Genomic DNA, 2,659 nt, shown 5'->3' with positions numbered 1-2,659 from the left:
GCCCCCTTCCCCCCTGCTGGGGAGTACACCATCAGAAGCCACCCTGCTACCTGCCCCCTTCCCCTCCTGCTGTGGAGTACACCATTGGAAACCACCCTGCTACCTGCCCCCTTCCCCTCCTGCTGTGGAGTACACCATCAGAAGCCACCCTAGTCCCTGCCTGCAAAGGGCACCGGGGTCACTCCCTTTGCATTAGCATGAGTGATGCTGCTCGTTTCCCTGCAGTGGCCCTTTTGCATTCAGTGAGGCTGCCCTGAGTACCACGGGAGTCTGAGCAGCACCCAGGCTGCATCCTCAGGACGCCAGGAGCACCCCACCCGCTACCTAGTACATGATCGGGAGCAGCTGCAGAGGCAGCTGGACATGGAAGGGGGCCCAGTCATAGAAATGGAAGCTACAGATTTCCTAGAAAATTTCAAAGTGTAGGGAGTTTTCATTCTGAAGTTATTTTAATGTCTCATTGTGCTGAGCATACATAGGGTATCGCCTGTCACTCTGGGTTAATCGGGTTCAGTTGGACTCTAACCTCCACGGTAGTCCCTGGAGAAACCTGCTGGCTTTTCAGATGGATACAGGAATGTAATCCGTTGCTGACTTGAAGCTTCCCAGGAAACTCAACCACGACACAATGCCACCTTGTAAAGACAGGCAGAGACTAGGGGTCAATGAGGTTGAAGCAATGGCAATGAGAACAATGCAGGCGCTAAAAGGCTATTGAGTGACTTCTACCCCTGTGAGGTCAACCTCTCAGCTTAGGAGTGAGGACTGGAGTCTCCTTTTCCAGAGAGGCCCCTGTGCATCACAGGGAAATGGGGACAGGAAGTGTGCTCACCCATGGCTCTGAGTGCACCAACCATCCTGTGACAGTGCATGGAAGCTAAGAGAAGACACGCACACGCAGCCAGACCCGTCAGGTGCAGGAGTGTGCAAGGGCATTTACTCACAGACTCGGGAGCACTCTCCCATCCGTGCACTAACCAGGCCTGATGCTGCCTAGCCCCCAAGATCAGACACGATTGGCTGTATTCAGAGCCATAACATAATCTGCTCTGTTTAGGGTCAGGCAGCCGGGTGAGCATTTATGGGGACAAGACAGGAAATGGGCCATGTTTGTGCAGAGACTGGCAGCAGAGGAGGCGTCCCCTGAGAGCAGGTCCACTGAGGAAGGAGGAACCATCTTGGGAGGAGACGCTGCTTCCTTCTCCGTGGGACTCAGGAGGATAGTCAGGTTGATTATATGCCCTGGGAAGACAGAGGGCATCTGGGTCCCTACATGCCTTGTCGCCTGCACCCTTCCCTGGCTCTGCTGTGAGCTCCTAGAGAGTGAGGTTGTGAGGCAGCGGGGAAGGAAGAGATGGTGAGAGGAAGACTCTGCCCATAGGGCAGGCAGCCCTCCCCTCTCCCTTGTGACTGTCCCCAGAAGGGAAGAGGGAGAAGACAGGAGGAAATGACAAGCTGACTGCTGGGTGACAGCGCTGAAGAGGGCTCTGCTCTCAGGGTTTTGACATCTTAGATACAGGTCTGCAACAGCGGGGACGCAGGTTGTCTCTGGGGATGGAAAGACAGTAGGCAGGGACTCAATTTAGAGCTGACCTGGTTGAGCAAGGGGCTGGACTCCTGAGCCCCAGCCCGGCTCTGCTGCTTCCCGGTGTCCTTCCAGGTCATTGGGACACCAACCTTACAAAGTCAATGGAAAGCAAATGTTTGGGAAGGGCTTAAGCAGTGCTGGGAAAGAGAAAGCAAGAGTGTTTGAACTTCTCAGGGACATGAGACATGAGCGCACTGGCTTTCTGGGAAGTTGAGAGTCATGACTGCTGTTGCAGTAAGGTCCTAGTCGCACTCTGGATGTGACCAGGGACCTTCGCGCTGGGTATGCCTAACTCTACACGCCACCCTGGGAATCACCGCTTCAGAAACAAAGCAAAGACCTGGAACTCTTGATGGAATTCACAGTGAAGCCACCGCAGCTTCACTCCATGCATTCCCTCACGCCGTGCCAGACGCCCTGTCAGCAAGCAACAGAGCATTAGGAGAGTGAGTGGTGGGCTCACAGTTCCCAAGTTAGAGCTCATCATCTTCCGAGGAAGTCAGGGCAGGAACTCACGCAGCTAGTCGCCTCACAGGCGCAGTCCAGGGCAAAGAGAACAACCACATCGTCGCTTGCCGAGCTGCTTGCTCCGCTGTGATGCAGACCAGGGCCTGGCTCTTGAAATGGTGCTGCCCACATTCAGGCTGGCTCTTCTCACCTCCATCACCAATCTAGATAATCCCCCACAGACATGCCCACGGGCCAATCTGATCTAGATAAATCCTCGTTAAGACTCTCCTCGCAGGTGACTCTACGCTGTGTGAGTTTGACACAGATTTTCCGAGGAAAGAGGTGTTGTTTGGCAGGTGCGGTCTATTTTTCTGTCTGGCTGAGAGGACTCTGTGTTTAGGGCATCAAGAGAGCCTTGTTGTGCCAGGCTGTATGGTCTGGGAGGTGAGGGCTTGGCAGTTCTCTGAGAAGGCTCTGGGGTGTCAGGGCTCCAGGCTCTCACTGAGCGGAGTGGGTGTCACTTTCGAAGGGTTGCATGGAGCAAGGCACCCAGCCTTCGTAGAGAACAGGGCGTTGTTGGGCTTTGCAGTGGAGTGTGGTGGGTTTTGCTGCTGTAGGATG

General features: G+C 54.8%; 1 long non-coding RNA gene across 2 annotated transcripts; it reads right to left on the bottom strand.

The window, feature by feature from the left end:
- Nucleotides 1–437: 437 nt before the first annotated feature.
- On the bottom strand, nucleotides 438–2,263 carry LOC110343549. 2 transcript variants are annotated; one of them, XR_002385851.2, is made up of 4 exons: nucleotides 2,105–2,263; nucleotides 1,929–2,005; nucleotides 945–1,242; nucleotides 438–635 (listed from the first exon to the last, which is right to left on the bottom strand). It is a non-coding gene; the product is annotated as an uncharacterized LOC110343549 (long non-coding RNA). The 2 variants fall into 2 exon arrangements; XR_002385852.2 differs by lacking the exon at nucleotides 1,929–2,005.
- Between the last annotated feature and the right edge of the window lie 396 nt (nucleotides 2,264–2,659).

The sequence above is a fragment of the Mesocricetus auratus genome, unplaced genomic scaffold (assembly GCF_017639785.1).
Source record: "Mesocricetus auratus isolate SY011 unplaced genomic scaffold, BCM_Maur_2.0 Super-Scaffold_100676, whole genome shotgun sequence".
Classification (NCBI taxonomy): domain Eukaryota; kingdom Metazoa; phylum Chordata; class Mammalia; order Rodentia; family Cricetidae; genus Mesocricetus; species Mesocricetus auratus.
The sequence above is the reverse complement of the archived record's forward strand: the minus strand, read 5'-3'. Positions and strand labels throughout refer to the sequence as shown.